This window comes from Nicotiana sylvestris, chromosome 3 (assembly GCF_000393655.2).
Source record: "Nicotiana sylvestris chromosome 3, ASM39365v2, whole genome shotgun sequence".
NCBI lineage: Eukaryota > Viridiplantae > Streptophyta > Magnoliopsida > Solanales > Solanaceae > Nicotiana > Nicotiana sylvestris.
In genome coordinates, this window is record NC_091059.1 from 141,122,383 (window position 1) to 141,145,896 (window position 23,514).

Here is a 23,514-nt window from a genome sequence, read left to right on the forward strand (position 1 = left end):
AATGGATCCATAAGCCAGCATTGGCCCCGTGACTCAATAGCTTTATTCTTATATAATGTTGATAATTGACAGAATCCACTCCATCCCCTCTTCCCATCTTTGTTTTTAGTAGTATACAAGTTAAAAAAACATAGTCGATGCTTGCTTCTGGTGCATAGTGTTGCAAAGTAGCAGCAGTAGTATATACATGCACTCATATGACAAGAGGACGAAATAAAAGAATCACGGATGGGCTGCCAATTTAATGCGTATTTCGTCGTCAAGTGAAGTTGTTTCAATCTGAAACCTGCAAATCAACTCCATAATGACAATATATATTAGTAGGACTTAAGTTATATATATATATACACTTATAGCATAAAGAATTGTAATTACACCATCATGTAGTCAATTTAATCGGTTGTATAGCAGATTACTTTTTTTAGTTTTTAGGTTAATTACCACATCACGCGCTATTAAGATTTACCTATTGTTGCAAGTGAACTTAGTAAAAAAGTCGTACAGAACTTAAACTCTATATATTATACTGTTGATATATAAGAGGAATCTCCTCCCGCAGGCATTTGGTCCTTAAAGAGAGAACAGTCAGGAAACTCGTGAACTCTCTAGCTGAACTTCCATCTTATAGTTATTAAACTATAAGTTAAAAAATATCTTTGCCTTTTTTTCATTTTAATTATATTATTTCTGCACTATGAAGTACACAAGATGCGCCAAATCCAAATCGCTGATTCATAGCTCATCTTCCTTGTCAGCATTTTAACAACTTGATACTTGATTATTGTTTTATCTTACTCCTCCAACATTCACATGATTATTCCTTCTTGCTTTGCTAAGAGTTTAAAACCTATACACGGGAGAGTCTAATAACCTTTTTCTTTTTAATAATACTATCAATCACCTATATATTGCTGCATTAATTAATACTCATAAAAAATGAAATTAGTAACTTAAAAATTAATAAGATGTAGATTATCTCTCACAACAACTTAATATACACTCATTTTGTAGACATCCTTTATACTATCCGTATATATAAATTAAGTCCTATGGATATAATCAGGTCAACGTTAGCCTCAGATTATTACAGAGGCATTTTCATCCCCCGTCGCCTGGAACTGTTTAATCGGCACTAGCTAGTTAGTTTCCATTTCAATCTTTAGCGCCTATTTTAAGTTGAATTCTTGAAGTATAACGTTCGTTATGCACCAAAATAGATGTCACTGTTCCCCGTCAATAACAATAGCCAACTTTATAAGCTATAACTAGTACTAACATGAAATTGTCGAGATTACGATAAACACTGAACCGCTTGACCAATTGCCACATGCATGCTACACAAAAGGCGAAATAAAAAAGGATATTAGTAGTATGCAATACATGACATATAACCATATTCAGGCATAATGAGATCCCAAAGACACATGCTAGCTACTTGATCTAAGACAAGATCGTTATCTCTTCTAACAGTCAAAGGTAACCAAGGAATATAGAAAGCCAATTCTATCATTCAGTGAACGATTTCCCTGCTTAGTGTCCGACGGTAGAACTATTCAGTAAAATCGTTGCCCCTCTACTTATCAGTAGCCTATTTTTATTTAATTTTTCCTTTCGGATAATAAGGTTGAATGAGACGAAATGTTAATATTCTAGAACAGGAGCACAACAAAAACTAGAGTAAACATATAATAAGTGATTCAAAATAGTAACCAAGCATTGCTAACCATAGCCTATACTCGTTGTAGATAGGAGGGGCAAACGGGGTCGGGTCGGATATAGTTCGGGTTAAAAATGGGTAATGAAAAAATGAGTAAATTATTCGACCCGACCCATATTTAATACGGATAAAATGTATGACTTCTTACATATGATCACTTTTGGAAGAATTCTTAGTCTCTCTAACTTGAGGAACCCCCAATTTGAGGCTTTATAAATGTAAAAGTTAGACCCATTGGTTATCCATTGGTTATCCATTTTCTAAATGGATAATATGGTTCTTATCCATATTTGACCCGTTTTTAAATAATTCATTATACAACCCATTTTTTAATGGATAATATGGGTAGTTAACTGTTTTCTTTGAACCATTTTGCCACCCCTAGTTGTAGATCAAGTTTTTGCATTGATGAACCGTTATGTAATTGATGGGGCAGCACTCCCTTTTTTTTCTTTTCTTTTTTTTTGGGGGGGGGGGGAAGGGGGAGGATATTTAATTTTAGCTCTTATACACTGCATCGCAATTTCTTTAATATTATGCAATGTTAGCGTAATTTATGTCATGAGCGGCTTTCCAGCCATGTCCCATGACCCCTTGGGCTCGCCCCGTGGTGTCCTAGAAAGCCTCCCAATGCCTAGCGCCACGGACGACCCCGTGGTCATGGTTGCGCCAAGTGACAAACGCGCATGTGCCTCTGTCTCCCCACCGATATCCCTCGCCAGCGCCCAGCCGCAGGTAGATGCCAACAACGCCGCGCGCGCAGACCGTGATTCCAAAGACAATGATACTGACAACGAACCTGTGTCTGCCTTGTAGAAAATTAAGTTCTTTTCATTGTAAATATAGAGTAGTTTTATTTCATGAACTTCCATTATGTTTCTCTAGCTTAGTCAAGTCTAGCTTGTAGCTTTGGTTTTTTTTAAGCACTATTAGGGGGATCAAGCAATCAAACTTTCTAGCAAGCAAATAATTCTCTATACTGGTGTCTCTCCCCCTCGACACCGTAATGCTTTTCTGTAATAGCTTTCATTAATGCAATCAAGCTTTCTTTCATTCTCAATTCTCTTTTATGTTCTCTCAATTGCTTTTGACATTGGTTTTCCTGTACGGCACTGACAATCTCATCTAGTGTACGAAGGGGACTTCAGTTGGTGGACAGTAATTGCACTGACATCAGTTGCTTAGCCTTACATCGCCCTTCCAAGGAATCTCAGGAAGGCGTCGCGTAACAGTTGGTATCAGAGCATAGGCTCAGCATCGGACGAGGGAACGCATTACCATTACCACCATTTATGACCTTGGTGAATCATGGGGACCGCATTGCGGCCCTTGAAGGGACGATTGACGTATTACGGCCCATCGTGGATACGGTACCTGAACTAAGAACCAGTCTAGTACAAAGGTTGGACGACCTGGACAACAAAGTGCTCCAGGCCGAAGTTGACATGGAAAACATCAGTCGCGACTCCGAGGGAGACCGGTAAACGGCAGCCAAAAATTTTGGCAAATTCGAGAGACTCCAACAGGAGCGTGCCGAGGATTTAGCCTACATGGTACAATATGCCGACGGGGAGACTGCCATGCAACAAACTATTGACAACTTGACAGACCAGCTCAATGTTGTCAATGCTGCTTTACAAGGCCTGCTTCGAGGAGGTGGAAACCAAATCAGAGGCGCTGTGAACCCCGCTTCCATGATACAAAAACTGAAAATTTCTGAGCCAAAGCCTTACAGTAGAGCTAGTAATGCCAAAGAAGTGGAAAACATTATCTTTGACATCAAACAGTACTTCGATGATGTTGGGGGCCTAGAAGAAGCTAAGAAGGTAGCAATTGCTGCCATGTATCTTCAGGGTGATGCTACACTCTGGTGGCGAGTGAAGTACAAAGCCATCAGGGTCGGTAAAGATGCTCTCGAGACATGAGCAGAACTGAAGGTAGCCATACGCCTACAATTCTTCCCCGAAAATATTGAATACAACTCAAGGAGAAAGCTATAGGAGCTCCGCCAGACCAAATTAGTGCGGGACTACGTGCGGGAATTCTCCGCGCTCATACTAAACATACGTGACATAGGTGACAAAGACAAGCTCTTCACCTTCCTGGAAGGGTTGAAACCTTATGCCCGTATGGAGCTGCAAAGACAAAGGGTAGATACCCTACCCAAGGCGATCCAAGCAGTTGAATGCCTTAGGGACTATCAAGTGGAAGCTCGGAATTATAGGCCTCAGCCGCCTGCCCGAGCGGGATTCAAGGGGAGCCATCCTAGCAATGGTGGCCCTAGCAAAAGTGGGGGAGATTGTAGTGCAACCAAATCTGAGGCTCCATCCTCAGGCAGCAATAGTGTTGAGCCAAAGAACAATGACCAAGGGAGAAAGCCTCCTTAAGGATACCGTCATTGTGGTGGACCACATTGTAACAATGAATGCCCACATGCACAGACGAACGCCCATCAAGCTTTTGATGATCGAATTGATGACGACTCAGGTGATGCGGACCAGATTGAACCGATAGACGCCTTCAATGCAATTATTGGCTCTATTTCTAAGGCACTAGCGGAGACCAGTGCTGGTATCCATAAGAATAAGGACCCATGTCCAATCAAAATAAAGAGAAAAAGAAGGCGGATGATGGGACTCCTCTTAAACAAGAGATGAACTTAATGTTCATCGAGATGAGGGTGAATGGCAAGCCCATTCGATCGATGATAGACACGGGTGCTACCCATAACTACTTAGTCTCGACTCAGGTGGAGCACCTTAGTCTAGTTATAGGAAAAGGTAGAGGACGGGTCAAGGATATCAACTCACCTCCTCAGCCAATGGGTGGAATAGCCAAAGAGGTATTGGTAAAGTTTGGCCCTTACGAAGGAAAATTCAACCTGCGCGTGGTGATCATAGACGACTTCGAGTTGATAGTTGGGTTGGAATTCCTAAGGCTAACCAACACCATGCCCGTACCTATGGCTGTCCAACGGGACGGGACGGGACGACATTTAAGCAAAGACAGTGGTAGGACGGGACGAAACAGGACAAGACAAACAGGACGAAACGGTCAGCCCATCCCGTCCCGCTAACAAATGGGATGGGACAGGACGGAACAGGTTCGTGGGCCTTAAGTGTAGTTTTTTGAAAATTATTATGTTTTTAAAGTTTGCAACGGCTAGATTTTTGACTTATTTAATTAACTTAAATGTTAAAACAAAAATTAGAAAACTTAGTAAAGAATTATAAAATCTTAAAACAAAAGACTTGTAATGAAATATTTTAGTAATTATAAATTTATAATAGAGTTATAATTTATTTAATATAATTTCAAAGTATTAAGTAACTAAGACAATTCATAAAAAAATTCAACGCTTAGAGCCTTTTATTTTATTAATAGAACTTTCAAATCTCAAATACAAATATAATTCTTTTGAAGAGCACATAATCTATGCATCCACCTTCTAGGAAGGGTTCTGTTTGAACTAGGCCTCTTAGTAGCCAATTATAAATTATCATACTAATATTTGTAAGCTCCTATATAGCTTTTTTGTAACTTATCAATAATATCTCTCGGATATTGTGCTGGAATTGGCAATGTTGATTGATGTTCCATGAGCTCTATGCCGTCATCACTCCCAGTAAGAGATTTGAGAGAGAAGATTGATTTTTTGTGGGAAAAAAATGAAGAAGGATGCGGGGTATTTATAGTAGAAAATAGGGCAAAAGTGTAATTTAATAAACTTAGTGGTTATATTAAAAGTTTGGGGGTCATTTTTGGCCGTTTTTTAACGTTGGCAACGACTATTTTGAAATTTAAGCCATTGTCCAACGGCTAAATTTCAAAAAAAAAAAAACAGGCGGGATGGGACGGGACAAACGGGACAAAATGGTCATCCCGTCCCGTGTCCCATTTAACATTGGCCCATCCTGTTTAAATTGAAGTGGGACGGGATGGGATGGCCCTTCCTGTTAGACAGCCAATATGCAGACATGCTTCTGATGATGGGAACAAATGGGGCCAAGCCCTGCATTATCCCGTGCATGCCTATGAAGATGGCTGTTGAGAGCATCTCGACCTTGCAGTTGAAGAAGAGGGTCAAAAGACATGAACCTACGTTCCTGGCAACCCTCTGCATTGAAGATATAAAACGTTCTTCAGGTCCCATTCCTGAACCCGTGATGGAGCTACTACTGGATTTTAAATATGTCATACCACAAGACATGCCAAAGCAAGTCCCGCCTACGTGCACTGTGGACCGTAAATTGAGTTGGTGTCGGGCATGAAACCACCCGCCCGGTCATCTTACAGAATGTCACAACCCGAACTCACCGAGCTTCAGAAAAAATTGACAGAAATGCTAGATACATGGATCATTGTGCCCTCCAAGTCCCCATACGGGCCCCCTGTTCTATTCCAAAAGAAACATGATGACAGTCTACGACTCTGTGTGGATTATCGGGCTCTAAACAAAATCACAGTGAAGAACAAATACCCTATTCCGCTAATGGCAGACTTGTTCGATAGACTGGGTGGTGCAATGGTGTTCACCAAGATAGACCGGAAGACAGGTTATTAGCAATTTCGGATTGCAGTGGGTGACGAACATAAGACGACCTGTGTGAAAAGATATGGGTCGTACAACTTCCTGGTTATGCCGTTCGGCTTGACTAACGCCCCAGCTACATTTTGCACCCTGATGAACTAAGTCTTCCGAGAGTACATTGAAGAATTCGTGGTGATCTACTTCGATGACATTGTGGTATATAGCCAAACATTGGAATAACACCTGGTGCACTTACGAAAGATCCTAGCTCGATTGTGGGAGCATGAACTATATGCAAAGCTATCCAAGTGCTACTTTGCTTAAAAGCATATTGACTTCCTCAGACATGTCATCGAGGAAAGGCGGATTAAGATGGTCCAACAGAATATTCAGGCAATCATAGATTGGCCGCCACATAAGGATATCCACGCCTTGAGGGCGTTCCTTGGCCTATGCAACTTCTACCGGTGATTTGTGAAAAACTACTCCCTCATCGTAGTGCCATTGACAGAACTCCTCAAGAAGGTCACGCCTTGGGATTGGGGACCCAGGCGAGCGGAGGCCTTCAACGCATTAAAATCGGCTATGTCTAGTAGCCCCATCTTGGCCCTCCCTGATTTGGCCAAGCTATTCGAGCTACAAACAGATGCATCTGACTATGCCCTCGACAGAGTCTTGCTAAAAGAAGAGCATCCTATAGCGGAAGAGAGTCGGAAGCTGAAGGATGCAGAGCGACACTATGCTGCCCATGAGAAAGAATTATTGGCTATCGTCCAATACTTGCGCCTTTGGAGCCACTATCTGCTAGGGACCCCATTCGTGGTCAAGACAAACAACAGAGCTCTTAGCCATTTCATGACCCAGCCAAAGCTGAATGGTCGACAAGCCAAGTGGCAGGAACTCCTAGCTAAATTCCACTTTAACCTGGAGTACCGAAGTGTGAAGACCATTCATGTTGCTGATGCGCTCAGTCAGAAAGCTAATCTAGCATCGGTGTGCCTACTCGCCACCTCAAAGGGGAGCGAAGTAGCCACCTCCATCAAGGACCAGATACAGGATCTACTCATTAAGGATCCTGCTACAAATATTTGGTTGATTTGGTAGGATTGGGCAAGACTCTCTAGTTCTACATGGAATATGGTTTTCTAAAAGTGAAAGGGAACCGACTTAATGTTCCTAAAGGAGGAGATCTACGAAGGGCACTTTTGGCAGAATGTCATGATACTCTGTGGGCCGTCCATCTTGGTGAACCATGGCATTACTTTGCCGTCTATATTATTGGCCTCAAATGGCCGATGACATTTCTCAGTATGTGAAGACTTGTCTAGTATGCCAGAAGGACAAGTTGGACCGCTTGACACAAGCAGGACTCTTGGAACCACTAGATGTCCCAATGAGACCTTGGGAAAGCGTTTCCTTGGATTTCATCACCGGATTGCCCAAGGTCGGAGATCTCACAACTATCTTGGTTGTGGTGGATCGGTTTTCCAAGTATGCTACCTTTATAGAAGCCCCACAATATATATCAGCAGAAGATACAACTCGAATCTTCTTCTCTTGTGCCGTCAAATATTAGGGTCTGCCCAAAGACATTGTTAGTGATTGCGACTCATGCTTTACTAGCAACTTTTAGACCTAACTCTATAATTGCCTTGGGTCAAAATTGAGTCACAGCTCAAGTTTTCATCCGCAATCTGATGGCCAGACGGAGCGATTCAATGGTATGTTGGAGGAATATCTCAGCCACTTTGTAACCGGATCGCAGAAGAATTGGGTGAAGCTTCTGGATGTTGCTCAACTTTGTTTCAATTCACAAAAGAGCTCTATACAAATAAAAGCGCTTTTGAAATTGTTATCGGATAGCAACCACTACTCCTACACACTGCGAATGCACCAAACATGTCAAAATCTCCTCGAGCTATTAGCTTCTCAAAATAATGGAAGCAAAATTTGGAGATACTACAGAGCTATCTCGTCAAAGCCCAAAAACGGATGAAGAGGCATGCTGATTAAAATCATTGATTTGTTGAATACCAAGTAGGGGACAAAGTGGTAGTCAAAATCCCAAAGCGGTACTTATTTGCAGGAGTCCATGACCCTCGCCTATTGCAAAAATACATTGGACCCTTGTCTATTGAAAGGCGCATTGGAAAGGTTGCATACCAGGTGGATACCCCAGCTTGGTGAAAAATCCATTCCGTCTTCCATGTCAGCCATTTGAAACCATTTCGGGAAGACATGAAGAATCCTTCACGGAGCCAACTCACAATACCCAGTATTTGAGGCCCCAATTCAACCGGAAAAAGTCATGTTGAAGCTATCCTTGATGATAGAGTAATTCATGCCTCAAGGAAAGATCAACAAACGTTCTTGGTGAAATGGCATGACTGTGATGCAGAGGAGAATACTTGGGAGAAGGAACAAACCTCAAAGCCTACAAGAGTCTAATTGATTATTATCTTGCAATTAAGGAGCCGAGGACGTCGCCAACTCAGGTGGGAGAGAATGTCATGTTCGGCTTTCCAGCCATGCCCCATGGCCCTTTGGGCGTGCCCCGTGGCATCCTAGCAAGCCTCTCAACGCCTAGTGCCACAGACGGCCCCGTGGTCTTGGTTGTTGTTGACATCCAATTTTGTCCCTCCCTTCTTCCAAATTATTTTTTTAAGTTTCTAATATCACTAATAATATAAGGTAGTTATTCTACTATATCTGTTATTATTATTAAAACTCTTACTATACATGTTGTTGTTGTTGTTATTGTTGTTATTATTATTATTATTCACTCGTTCATTCATTCTTATCGCCTTTTGTGAAAAAGCATATCATTCTTCTTTATTTAATAAAATAGTAATGTTTCTATAATCCTACGTTTTATAAATATTTGTTCCAAGAATATTATAGTTTTATACTTATATTAGTATAAGGGATATTTTCATATGTTAATATTATCTAGTATTATATAATATGATTGTTAAAATATTTTATCTAAATAGAACCTCAAAAGAATTAATTTGAAGAATAGAAAAAGGCCATAAAATTCGACCAATTAGGAGCCCAAAACTTTTTTTGTTTTCAGACTAGTTTCATAGCCCAAATAAATAAAATGTTGGATCTTTTTTTTAAGACTAATAGTTCTTTCTCAAACCACCAAATAAGTAGGCCCATTTTGTTCTAAAATACCTGAAGCCCAAACATCCAAAGCTTAGTTCAGCAGCCCAACTACTCTCTTTCCTCACTTAACCAAAACCTAGAAATAAATTAGGTCCCATTTGTTTCTTCCAAGACTTGTCAGCCCCATCCTTCCTCTCATTTCCTCTTATGAACAAAATACAATCTTCTTCATCTTCAACATCAGAATATGCTAGATCTTTTTGTGCATGTGTCATTTCCCTCTATCTCATATTTTTTTCTTGATGTTATTCTTTTATCTCTCTTTTTGGGGTGAATCTTCAAGGATCAGACCAAATTTCACCATTTCGGGCATGGCCTGAAGCATCACGTGAAGATGAAGTCCGTCCAAACCTCCAACGTTTGGATTCAAACGGATGTGTTGACCAAGATTTCGAATTCAAAATTTCAAGTTCCCGCTCTTCAGAAACCCTACCTTTTTATCGCCTATAAATACTTCTCTAAGTCTCAGCCGAGGCCAAGCGGGGAGAATGATAAAAATCTCATCTATCTTACTACTCTCTTAACACTGACCATTGTTCTTTTAAATTCGCTTCATTTTATAAAAACTGATTCTACCGTCGATCTTGTTCGCGGAGTAGATCTGAAACCTCAAAAGCCTTAGTTCACTGCCCGCAAAAAGGTCAGTAACTGAAGTATTTTTTTTCTCTCATTTTTTTTCTTCTTCTTTGAATATCTGAAATGATTGTATTTTTGTTTGAATGAGCTGTAGTTTATTATGTGTGTGAATTGTAATTTAGAGTTAAATGCTTATTCTAAAGATCAGAGAAGAGACACCATCTGTTTGAAGTGCTAATACATCTTCTTTTGTTGTTTTCAAGTAACAGAAAATGTAACTCTAGGATTAGTCAAATCTAGATATTGTAGGACTCATACTTTACTGCTATAAGAATTATCTCATGAATTTCGTTAGAAGATATAACCCATGCTTGACTAACTGATTCATTTTGTTTAGCCTGAGTCACTCTGTTCTTCATAAGAAACTTACTTTGCTTATAGGAGTGATCATAGTTGACTGTTTTTTTGTAATTGAATAGTATCAGGTAAACATTGTAACTTAGTCATAATATTTTCATGACATAAAGTTTGGCCATTTAAGTTAAATATTGAACCTTGATGGCTAGAGATGTTGAATACAAACTTAATATTTCTTCTTGAAGAAAACAGTATTATGTGGAGTGTTTCATCTTATAAACTACTATGAGATGAGTTTTATTATGATTTTTACCTTTTTATTTATCTCTTATGTAGTATAAAGAATCGGATTCCATTTTCTTCTAATTCTTATTTTTTGTTTGTCTTTGCATGTGCACTTGGAGCTAACATGGAGTCTTAACGCAAGACTCTTCATACCCGAGCACGGAATCTTCACATCCCATGTTCTTATAGAGTTACCGGATAGCAAGAAAACAAGCGAAATGCTTGGAGACGCCTATGACGTCTTTTATTTTTCTTTTCTCTTATCATTTGTTTAGTTTTATTTTTCTTTTCTCTTATCATTTGTATTTTATGAATTGTTTATCTGTTCTTATTGCTTTATATAAATTGTCATTTCGTTTCACTTCCTCCACTTCTGGATAATTCACACAGAGCACACTTAGCGGTTACGTAATTTGCGGCCGTGCACTTTTCAAAAAAGTACCTTTTAGGGGAAAGTTCATGGGTAAGTCGATTAGCGGTGCAGTCGACAGTCACAAACTTTCCACTCTCAAGTTGGCCGCTTGGGAAAGGACTAGTCTAGAAAAAACTCATTCTTAGTCTGCCTAAGATAGAGCTAAACCAAAAACCTTTTGAGAGCATGCATTATTTTAACCTTAGGTGATTTAATACCCGAGGTGTATTAAACCCGTTAGTTGACCTCACCTAAATGTCCAAGTGGGTTTTCAACCCCAAGTGACACCTTATCACGTATATGTGCATTATTTGAAGGATGAACATGCCAATTATGTGGATCATTTACTTTAAATCCTAGTTAAAGGAGAATGACTATCTTTTTTTTATAGCATGTGTAAAGTTTTCAAATGGCACAATCTTGCGGAATAACGAGAAGTTTACACATGACAAAAATATCTTTTATTGTACTTTCTTTTGATTTTTTTACGTAAAAATAATTAAAATGGCTTAAGCAATTCATGTGCTTTATTTGCTTTTGAAAAATAGAATTACTTAATTAATTTATTATTATAAATATATTTTATTATACTTTCTTTTGTTCTTTTGATGAAAATACACTCCTTTTTTACAAAAAAAAAAAAAGGAAAGATGTTTAATCAGTTATACTTTACTATTTATTTGCTTTTCAAAATAGAATTATTAATGGGATGATACATAATGACATATTTATCTTTAAAATATACGTTAGGCCTACCTCTAGCACAAAAAGGTCCCTTACATATTAGGACGCACAATGATTTGCTATACTTTGAAATTTGTAGCATGCTTGCTTGCTTATTTGCTTGCTTGCTCTGTTGCTTATTTGACTTCATTATTTTTACTAACATCATTTGTTGTTTTTCAGAAGAGGAAAATATTGACTATCCAACTTGCTTACAGTTTTATATACTTTATTTGTTTATACATTTTACATTTTATTTCATCTTTCGAATTAATAATAATAATAATAATTACCAATCATTCCGCGCTTAGTGCTCTTCAACGACTCTAGAGCATCGTTTAGGCATTTTCTTAGGCCCAGATTTCTCTTAGGTCCATCCAATTCTTAGAGTCCAATTAATATATCCTTTCATTTTTGAAGTAGGACCTTTTGCCCGCAAACTCTCTAACAAGCTCGATTCGTCATGATATTCCTCGATATTCGTGCATTCAACTAGGCTCAAGGATTTTCTTTAATTAACAAGATGTATAGTAAGATTTCATTAAAACCGGCATAACTTTAATATTAGGTGGAATATTTTGCCCATCTAATTTTGAGAGTTAATTTTATTCAGGCTATTTTTATTAAAATATGGTTACATGTTTTTAAAATATTGTCACTCGTGCCTTACATAATTTGTATACCTTCGATTCTTTCACGTCTTTTTCCCAAGGGCATAAACTTATATTTTCACAAAATAGAATATTTGTCACGTAGATCTATGTTCCGTAAAATCTATTTAGCGTTCTACGTATGTCCTAGAATTTCAACCTTCGTGCCGACTCTTATTCACAAGTTGGTAGATGTCCAAACTTGCGCAATCTACCGAGCAATAGAAGGCCACTATTTGGTCAATTTGCATCGTCAAATTATTCTAAATATTTTTACCTATTCAACTCAAGTGTCTATATCGTCTTATTTCGGGTCGTCGAGATTAATCTTCACGCACCCGTTAATTCTAAATTTTGGCGCATGAGATGAGGTACTATCCCATAACTCTCAAAACGGTTGACACCATATTCCCAGGTCTCGATAACTTTATGAGTTGCCAATGCTAATAAAATATTTTTTTTAACTATTTCATGTCCAAGTGACTACCATCTTTATTAATTATCCAAATCTCGATCTTGTCTATATATACAAATACCAACAAATTATTTTCAAGATAAAAATCACCCATTTTTGGATCCTTTTATACGTAGCCCTATTATAAGACTCGATCCATCGATTTCTTAAGAATGCATTCTTAAAAGTTGTACCCTTAGTTTTAGTGCTTACCATCTATATTCTGTCTTTCCTCTAAAGGTTGACTTAAGTTGAACATCAAAGCAAGGAAAACTTCAAGGACGATATGGCTGACCAAATCGTAGTAATTGACTTAATCGAAGACGAAGCTGTTGGTGAGAAAACAGAATCATACCAAGATAATATTGCTAAGCTTGAAGTAAAGGTGGCACAAATGGAGCAAGAAATTGATGGTATTAAGGAAATGATAGCCGATCTTAAGAACTCGTCCAACGAAAAAGGCTACTCTCCAATTCGCACAGCTCCACCTCCTATTTATGAATGTAATGCCCAGTCTTTTCAAAATATGCACTCTTTCTTGCTAGAAAAGACATTCAGTAGCTTGGCCGAGACAAGTAAGGATAGAGAAAGTGGTAGAAAACATTTCAATGTAGAGAGTAACCATGTTCCTTTGGGAAACGGTCATGTCTTACAACTTGAGTCAGATTTAGTTGTGGAAGAAAACGAAAATGGGGATATTGCTAATCTCACTGATATTCCAGTGTACAATGGGATAGGTTATCCTCAAAGCCATTTGAAGGCATATCATGATTGGCTAACATGCATAGGGCAAGATAGTGAATTTAAGCTGAGACTCTTTGTTAGGATACTTACAGGGCCAACATTAATGTGGTATGCAAAGCAAGACATATGGAAATGGTTCAGTTGGAATAACCTAGTAAAGGACTTTGTCAAGCAATATGGGTCCTCCAACGATACTACTAGTAGATGCAGCTCGTTGAAGAGAAAATCCATAGAGTATCCTCAGAATTTGAAAGCAAACGAACCTCAAGGAAATGTGGTAGAATCAACTTTCAAGCTTGGCAAGCCGGTTAAGATACACCTCCAGGATAAAGGGAAAGGAGTGATTACTAAAGTATTAAATCCTCCACCATCAGTACCTAAGATAGGAAAATCACAAAACTTTACCCCTTTGAGTGAATGGCCTTCTATCATTTTTGAGAGATTGAGATCATTTGGTATCATGCAACCAAAACCTGCCAAAATCCCTCTACCACATTTCAATCCAACCAAATGTTGCGCATTTCACTCGGGCATGCTAGGCCATACAACAGATGAGTGTCATTGTCTGAAAGAGGAAATCCAGAAGCTGTTGGATAATGGTAGGGTCATTCAGAGACCGGTGCCTCCCCCTCAATCTACGTGGTACCAACTTCCAAATGTCATCCCTATACATAATTTCACCCAAGTAGCTTATCCGTAATTTGCTAATTCATCTCTTCCCTACAACCAAGCAATACAAAAGAATTGAGCATGTGGAAGAGCCTCTCAGAAGAAGAATAGTTCGAAATCGTAACTAAGATTTAGTTTTTGAAGTAGCAGTATCATTAGAAGTTATGCTATTTTGTACACTTAATTGATCATCTTTTGTATCCATCTTTTGTAACGAACTATGACCAGCTTGATTCTTGTCAGATATCGAGTTCAACACTTTTATTTTAAAATTTTCGATCCTTATTTGTATGTAACTGAACTACGTCGGACATGATTCCCTTGGTGGGATACGTAGGCAATCCACATCGGGTTCGGTCATATTTTAGTAAAATTATCCTTTATGTATTTTGGAACTACGTTAGACCTAATTCCCGTGGTGGGATACGTAGGCAGTCTATATAAGGCCCGGTCTCATTATAGCAAAATTTTTCATTTTCCTTCATGAAAGAAACTGGGGCAGATTATTGGCACGCAGATTGAGTATGCTAAACATGAAATCATGCCATCGAGTAGTCATCAGAGACTTCCTAAAGACTGGGGAAATGTTTTAAAGTATGCCAGAGTCATGAAATGACAAAAACGTGTGCTAGAGCTAAAGCTTTAATGTTCGACATGAGTCAACTTTTTCACAAAATTTCAAATCAATTCGCTTCCATGTCAACAATTCTCGAGTGTTAGAGCTCTCTAGATACGATTCATTCTCGTCCATCCATTTTACAACATAAGCCATCATTTCTAGTTTAGGGCTCTTACTTAACCATAGCATGAATTAATCTATATAATCATATACTCTATTATTTTTATGCATTTATTTCATTATGACGAATACGCTAACACTTTATTTTTGTATAGTTTTATTTTTCCTTTTAAGGTTGCCTAGCATTGAACACTGTTTTGGCTACGAATATGCATAAAGGACGAGGCTATAATGACAGACCAATTTGTAGAATTCAGCACTAGTAAGGGACTTTTGCAAGCACATACTAATGGTACCAAGGCGAATGTGGTACGACGTAACGTGTTGGTTAATCTCGGAAATACTTTTGACCTGCTTCCAAATACTATTTCTATTTCCAGCTCAAAGCAGAACATTTGTTTAACAATATTTCCTTGCCCAACTCCTACTTATACAATCTCTCCACAAATACCATTAAACTATACTCCCAATCAAGCCATGATGATACCCAATATCCAACCTACTACGGCTCCAATTCCTTCTGGGGAAACCAACCAAGAGCAATTTGCATTGTGCCAATATGCAAGAATGGAAAGAAAAATTAAGTCAAGTACCCAAAATAATTTGGATAATGAGCTCCACAATCTAAGGAAAGCCATTGAAAAAGAGTTGCAATCAAGAAGTTATCAAAGTCTGAGATATAAAGATTTGTGTTTGCATCCACATGTTGAGCTTCTGGCAGGGTACAAGCTGCCAAAGTTCAGCATTTTTAATGGGATTGGAGATCCCGTTGCTCATTTAAAGGATTACTGCAGTAGATTGATTAGTATTGGACATAATGAGGCCATTCGAATGAGATTATTCATTCAAAGTTTGTCCGGATTAGCGCTGACTTGGTACACCAGACAAGACTTTAGGAAATGGCGTATATGGGAAGATATGGCTCGCGATTTTGTGAAATAATATGAGTTTAACATTGGACGTGATCCGCACATGGCTGATTTTCTCAAAGTAAAGAAAATGCCGCATGAATCTTTTCAAAAGTATGCCATACAATGGAGATTAGAAGCTTCAAAAATACATCCTCCATTGCCTGAGAGAGAATTGATCTCAACCTTCATTCAAATTCAAAAAGGCATATATTTTGATAAGTTGCTCGCAACTTGTGCACGCAATTTCTCTGATTTTGTTCGAATTGGAAACGAGCTAGAATGTGGCATTCATGAAGAAAGAATTGTGGGCAATTCAGCAACTCAAACCATTAACCAAACCTTCCATCAAGAGATATCTGAAAATCTGCAAAGCAAAAAGAAAGAAGATAGCTCAGTTGCCATGACTGCTATTCACCAGCCACAATGCCATGAGAATCACCAATTTTTGCAATTTTATTCCACTTCCAACTTACACAACAGTCACCTCCAGCCTAATTGCTAGCAAAATTTTTAGCAAAACACCCGGAAGCAATCTCCCCGAGCACAATCTAACCTTCGACAAAAAAAATGAAGCACTGCTCTTTCACTACTTTGGATGAGCCATTGGTTAACATACATGAAAGATTGAAAGCCAAAGGTCTTCTACAACCAAGGAATGGATTTATCTCTAAACATCCACCTCAAAACTTTGATCCATCCAAAAATTGTGCATTCCATTCAAACATTCAAGGACATGACACCGAAGAATGTCCAGCACTCAAATTCAAGATACAAAGCATGATTGAGCAAGGCAAAATAAAAATACAACCTGAGTTACCAAGCAATAATTGTGAAATTTCAACTGCAGACACAATTATTGTCAAAGGCGATCCATCAAAATTAGCACGATGTTTGAAAAGAAAACGCATAGCAGATCAAAAAGACTGAGAATGATGTCATATCGCAACCATTCTCCACCCGCCCATCCTTAGTACTATGTTTTTGCAATTCTTTGAGACTTTTGTAATGAACTACGTTTTGACCTAATTCCCATTTAAGAGGGGATACGTAAGCAGCCCTATGGCTTCGGTCTCAATATAATAAAATTTTATTTCCCCCAAAAGTCAGAACCGGGGCAAATTTCGCAGAAGGATTCTCAATATTCGGCAAGGTAGAAGTCAGATTTTTTAACTAAATTCTGGTCATCTTCGCATCAGCAAGTTTGAAATGCCATCACAATACAATTGCAGATTCAATGTTGAAACTTTGATGTTCGATGCAAGGAAACGATCATTTTTTATACTAACAGCTTTCTTTGAGTAATGTAGGGGCAACCTTTAGCTATTCTTGAATGATATTATACACTATTTAGAAGCTCAACATCAAGTCAGAAGTTGGAAGAGGAAGAAAAGGATCAAGCCAAGTTATCGCAAATTATATTTTGAAACTCATAGTTTTCTTTGAGTGCAGAAATTTACTTGAATATTATTGGCACCGCTCCCTGAATATTTGCTTTCATAAAGGCACTGCATCAAGCTCTCCGCACCATGGATATTCGCTACTATAAAGTTACTGCACCAGGATTTTTACATCGCATCATGAATTACCACTACAAAATGGGCACCGTATCAAGATCTCAGCACTGTATCAAGCTCTTTGCACTGCATCAAGATTTGTAATTACAAATCAATCACTATATATCGGGTCTATTCGCCCTCGAATAGGATATATCGGGTCTATCCGCCCTCAAATAGGATATTTTGGGTTCACCCGCCCTCAAATAGAATATTTCGGTTCATCCGCCCTCAAATAGGATATATCGGGTCCATCCGCCCTCAAACAGGATATATCGGGTCCATCCGCCTTCAAAAAGAATATATCGGGTCCATCCACCCTCCAATAGGATATATCGGGTCTATCCACCCTCAAATAGGATATATCGGGTCTACCTTGAATAGGATATATCGGGTCTATCTGCCCTCAAATAGGATATATCGGGTCTATCTGCCCTCAAATAGGGTATTTTGGGTTTATCCGCTCTCAAATAGGATATTTTGGATTCATCCACCCTCAAATAGGATATATCAGGTCCATCTGCCCTCAAAAAGGATATTTCGGGTTCATCCGCCCTCCAATAGGATATATCGGGTCCATCCGCCCTCCAATAGGATATATCGGGTTCATCCACCCTCAAACAGGATATATCGGGTCCATTCGCCCTTAAATAGGATATATCGGGTCCATCTGCCCTCAAATAGGATATATTGGGTTCATCTGCCCTCAAATAGGATTTATCGGGTCTATCCGCCCTCAAATAGGATATACCGGGTCTATCCGCCCTCAAATAGGATATATCGGGCCCATCCGCCCTCAAATAGGATATATCGGGTCCATCCGCCCTCAAATAGGATATATCGGGTCCATCCGTCCTCAAATAGAATATATCGGGTTCATCCACCCTCAAATAGTATATATCAGGTCTATCAACCCTCAAATAGGGTATATCGGGTCAATCCTCCCTCAAATAGGATACTAACGTTAATCCTTCCTCAAAAGGACATTTAATTTATTTCGACCGAGTGGTCCCACATGCATAAGTATTGCCAAAACATAATTTTCATAAATCATTGCCAAACGTATTTATTTTCATAAGCTAAATTTTCATATGGCATTGCGATCATGAAATATATCACCATAAAATTATATTTTTATAAGTTCGCCCAATAAATTCGCATTTCTTATGAATTGACGCCTAAATATTAATTTCGTAAAATTACTTTTATGGCATATTGCATCTTATTTCCTAACAAGTTTTTTTAGCATTGTTAAGCTTTGCAGGAAATACAGCGCAAAGTGGAACTATATTGTAGCAGTGAACTGGGGTAGCTTGTTGGGGAGGAATATCAAACTCTCCAACAAAGGTCAAGGATCTACTTCGAACTCCGCTCGACTCAACTCTCAAAATTCCTAACCAAATCCTTATTTCAAATATCTTTCTTTCAATCACGGTACCCTGTGTCTCAATAATTCAACACTGGGCAGCATTTTAAGATTTGCATCAATAGTTGAGTCCTACTCCAGGGTACCATAAGTATTGAACTACATATTGCCTGATTCTCGTGAAACCCGAGATATGTAGGCAACTCGAAACTAGAGTTTGACCATAATTATTTTTTTACGTCCCCTTTGTCCCATTCCAACCTTGATGGTCAGGACAAAATTGGCTACTATGTCAATTTCTTTGCCCGAAAACTCTTACATCATCTCCGGTCAAAGGGGGGCAACTGTTGACATCCAATTTTGTCCCTCCTTTCTTCCAAATTATTTTTTAAGCTTCTAATATCACTAATAATATAAGGTAGTTATTCTACTATATCTGTTATTATTATTAAAACTCTTACTATACATGTTGTTGTTGTTGTTGTTGTTGTTGTTGTTGTTGTCGTCGTCGTCGTCGTCGTCGTCGTCGTCGTCGTCGTCGTCGTCGTCGTCGTCGTCGTCGTTGTCGTCGTTGTCGTCGTTGTTGTCATTGTCGTCGTCGTCGTTGTTGTTGTTGTTGTTGTTGTTGTTCACTCGTTCATTCATTCTTATCGCCTTTTGTGAAAAAGCATATCATTCTTCTTTATTTAATAAAATAGTAATGTTTCTTTAATCCTACGTTTTATAAATATTTGTTCCAAGAATATTATAGTTTTATACTTATATTAGTATAAGGGATATTTTCATATGTTAATATTATCTAGTATTATATGATATGATTATTAAAATATTTTATCTAAATAGAAGCTCAAAAGAATTAATTTGAAGAATAGAAAAAGGTCATAAAATTCGACCAATTAGGAGCCCAAAACTTCTTTTGTTTTCAGACCAATTTCATAGCCCAAATAAATAACATGTTGGATCTTTTTTTAAGACTAAGAGTTCTTTCTCAAGCCACCAAATAAGTAGGCCCATTTTGTTCTAAAATACCTGAAGCCCAAACGTCCAAAGCTTAGTTCAGCAGCCCAACTACTCTCTTTCCTCACTTAATCAAAACCTATAAATAAATTAGGTCCCATTTGTTTCTTCCAAGACTTGTTATCCCCCACCCTTCCTCTCATTTCCTCTTATGAACAAAATACAATCTTCTTTATCCTCTACATCAGAATATGATAGATTTTTTTGTGTATGTGTCATTTCCCTCTATCTCATATTTTTGTCTCGATATTTTCTTTTATCTCTCTTTTTGTGGTGAATCTTCAAGGATCAGACCAAATTTCACCATTTCGGGCATGGCCTGAAGCATCACGTGAAGATGAAGTTCGTCCAAACCTCCAACGTTTGGATTCAAACGGATGTGTTGACCAAGATTTCGAATTTGAAATTTCAAGTTCCCGCTCTTCAGAAACCCTACCTTTTTATCGCCTATAAATACTTCTCTAAGTCTCAGCCGAAGCCAAGCGGGGAGAACGATAAAAATCTCATCTATCTTACTACTCTCTTAACACTACTGACCATTGTTCTTTTAAATTTGCTTCATTTTGTTAAAATCGATTCTACCTTCGATCTTGTTCGCGGAGTAGATCTGAAACCTCAAAAGCCTTAGTTCACTGCCCGCAAAAATGTCAGTAACTGAAGTATTTTTTTTCTCTCGTTTTTTCTTCTTCTTCTTTAATTATCTGAAATGATTGTATTTTTGTTTGAATGAGCTGTAGTTTATTATGTGTGTGAATTGTGATTTAGAGTTAATTGGTGTATAGAAATCATGAACTTAGTTATTCTGCTCAAATAAAATTTAAACGAAAGTAAGAGTTTGACTAAGTATTTATATAAATAGATAGCTGGTGATATTATGGAGTTGTTAATATTATGCCTTTTTTTGCTTTAAGGTGTTACCATCAATCTGTATCTTTCTTTAATTAAAGTAATCAGTTTAAAATCTTTATCTAGCGTGTATTTATTAGCTAAAACTTTTCTTCCTCTGAGTTAACTCTATCATTATTGTGGTCGTTTCGTGTTCAAAATATGATTCTAAGTTTGTTGTTCTTCTAGTTCAAATGCCATGGAAAGCACCATGTTAAAAAATAACTTTCTACTTATGTAATTTGAATTATTACTTTATTTTAGCAATGAGTTAGAAGAATTTTTGGTAGAATTCATGTATAAAGTTGCCTATGAGTATAACATTGCTCATGTAATTAAAGAGGTATTATTAATATGTAAATGCTTATTCTAAAGATCAGAGAAGAGACACGTTCTGTTTGAAGTGCTAATACATCTTCTTTTGTTGTTTTCAAGTAACAGAAAATGTAACTCTAGGATTAGTCAAATCTAGATATTGTAGGACTCATACTTTACTGGTATAAGAATTATCTCATGAATTTCGTTAGAAGATATAACTCATGCTTGACTAACTGATTCATTTTGTTTAGCCTGAGTCACTCTGTTCTTCATAAGAAACTTACTTTGCTTATAGGAGTGACCATAGCTGACTGGTTTTTTTTTTGTAATTGAATAGTATCAGGTAAACATTGTTGTCGCACCTCTTTTTTCGCCCCCGCGCGGGGTGAAGGAGTTTTTCCAATTAAAGAACAATCGAAATGGGATTTGTTTGTTTATTTTAGAGTCGCCACTTGGGAGATTTAGGGTGTCCCAAGTCACCAATTTAATCCCGAATCGAGGAAAAGAATGACTCTGTATTACAGTCCGGGAACCAGAAATCCGGATAAGAAATTCTGTTAACTCGGGAGAAGGTGTTAGGCATTCTCGAGTTCCGTGGTTCTAGCACGGTCGCTCAACTGTTATGTTCGGCTTGATTATCTGATTTTATGCAAATATGAACATATGTGCAGATTTTAACTCTTTACCACTTTCATTATTACTTATTATTATTTTACGGGGAATTGCAACGTTGTGAAAATGTATCTCGAACCGCGTCACAATCAATGTGCCTGTGGTCGTCGACACATTTTGACTCCGCTGAGATTTGGATTTGGGTCACATAAATGTGCACCCGAACTTAAGAAAATTAAATTATTAAAGGCGCGCCTAAAGCGACTAGCGTATCATTTACTTTTGGGTAGGGCCGTGAAATTTTACTAAACGGTTCATCCCGAAGTCTAAACCTTTTTAAAAGAAAATGTTTACTGAGGGCCCCGCAATTTTTGTATTTTTATTCGACGAGGCTCATCTCATTCTTATTTTTTAAAGGGATTTGCAACATCATGGACACACATCTCAAACCACGTCACAATCAATGCACCCGTGGTTAGAGACATATTTCGATTCCGCTGAGATTTGGATTTGGGTCACATAGATGTGCACCCGAATTTAAGAAAGTAAGATTAATTAAGACGCGTCCTAAAGAACTAGCGTGCTGTTATTCTGGATAGGCCGTGGAGTTCGCTAAGCGGCATATCCCGAGTTCTAAGTACTTAACACATACATTTATTGTGAGGGCCCCGCAATCTGTGCGTTTTATTTGGCGAGGCTCGTCTCATTTTTATTTAAAAGGTCGTCCTATAATGGCTATGTTTTCTATTTTGTTTGTATCTAAAATAAATGAAAAGGTCTTACTTTATTTACATACTTATGAGTTATTATAGTTAAGTTTCAAACGTGATTTGTTGAAAGAGGGACGTGATACGGGCAGTCCGTTTGGCAGTTATGGGCCCAGGCCCAATATGCGTAACGTTAAGCTCGGCCTGGGCCACCCTTATTCCAATTGGGCCTATTCAACTTATTTGATATATGTTTAACATTTATAAACAAACGGGGGAAAGCTAGCATGCAATGCACAACTTACCTTAATCAAACCATATTCTTACCAACTAAAAAAATGCCATTTGTTTAAGGAGATAACTATTGGACACCTAACATGCTTCTTGACAACAATGATGAACTTAACAGAACATGGCTACTGCAACATTGATCCTTTCTTATTATAAGCAAAAAACATAGAGTTTTCCAACTAAATGATATGTGTAAAAGTGCAGTTACACCACAGCTAGTTTCATGGTTCTAGTAGAGAAAGTACACTATCATACAGACAACCTATTTTCAATACATTTCTAAAGCTAATTCGAAATAACTTCAACTCTTCCAATTTTATTTGTATTCATGCTTCAAATTTCAGCATACATTGACAGTGTATCAGTCGTGTACCTGGTATAGGAAAGCAACAGAAGAAAGGGAATGATCGGCAGAGCAATATACAACAACACAGCAACAGCAGAAAACAGTAGCACACTCAGTCGAACAGCCCCAAACCAGTAACAGTAAAAGAGACAGCCCAAAAAAAAACAGACCAAAGCTCAACAGCAATTTAAGAGAAAACCCGATAGCAATTTCAGAAAACCAAACAGCAACAGCCCAAAGAAACCAATAAGAATAACCAGTAGCGACAGATTCTTAAAACCAAAGCAGTATCCCAGGAGTAGCCTGATGGAACAGTATTCAGCCAATAGAAAACTGGATACTACCAAGCTGAAAATCCAGCAGTACAAACAGCACACAGACTGGTGCAAGAAGCAGTGATTTCTGATTTTTGTTACACACTCAAAGGCAAAGACAAGTTGAGGCTCTTTGATATAAAGCTTAACCTAGAATGAGGATAAA

General features: G+C 38.1%; 1 long non-coding RNA gene across 1 annotated transcript; it reads left to right on the forward strand.

Annotated features, from left to right (window-relative positions):
- Positions 1–20,006: 20,006 nt before the first annotated feature.
- Positions 20,007–21,761, forward strand: LOC138886920 (uncharacterized). Its single transcript, XR_011405877.1, has 2 exons — positions 20,007–20,521; positions 21,416–21,761. It is a non-coding gene; the product is annotated as an uncharacterized lncRNA (long non-coding RNA).
- Positions 21,762–23,514: the final 1,753 nt, after the last annotated feature.